Source organism: Wasmannia auropunctata, unplaced genomic scaffold, assembly GCF_000956235.1.
Source record: "Wasmannia auropunctata unplaced genomic scaffold, wasmannia.A_1.0 LD335980.1, whole genome shotgun sequence".
NCBI classification, from domain to species: Eukaryota; Metazoa; Arthropoda; class Insecta; order Hymenoptera; family Formicidae; genus Wasmannia; species Wasmannia auropunctata.
Window position 1 is genome coordinate 293,038 of NW_012026910.1, and position 446 is coordinate 293,483.

The 446-nt window shown below is 21.5% G+C and overlaps 1 protein-coding gene across 7 annotated transcripts in view; it reads right to left on the bottom strand.

The window, feature by feature from the left end:
- LOC105454629 (H(+)/Cl(-) exchange transporter 3) overlaps nucleotides 1-446 on the bottom strand; it is an 8,415-nt gene that overhangs the window by 5,236 nt on the left and 2,733 nt on the right. The gene's annotated exons all lie outside the window — the stretch shown is intronic.

Sequence of the window (446 nt, forward strand, 5' to 3'; positions counted from 1 at the left end):
ACTGCGTCATTTATATTTCTTAATTTGTATGAAACGATTTGTATTAGAGTATAATTTGAAAAAGGACTTTTAAAAAATAAAATTGTAATTCTATATATTATAAATATATAATGGAAATCATGTATGTTTAATAATAAGCAAACATTAAGATCTAATCTTTGATTTCTAGCAATAATAAAAAGCAAAAACGGAATAAAATATAATTAACTTAAATAAATGGAGATGAAAGATGAAATTAATTTGAATTATCTTAAAATCGCGCGATTTTTGCGATCCTTAATCCATAAAACGTATTCCCATTCGAACATGAGGCATAATTTGAAAAATTTAATCTTCAAGAGAAACATTAATAAGAAAAAATAAAAATTATGTAAATAAATATAAATAGCAAATAAAGCAGTTGAAAAATAAATGTCGTGAATAAAAAAAAAATGTTACTAACTCGT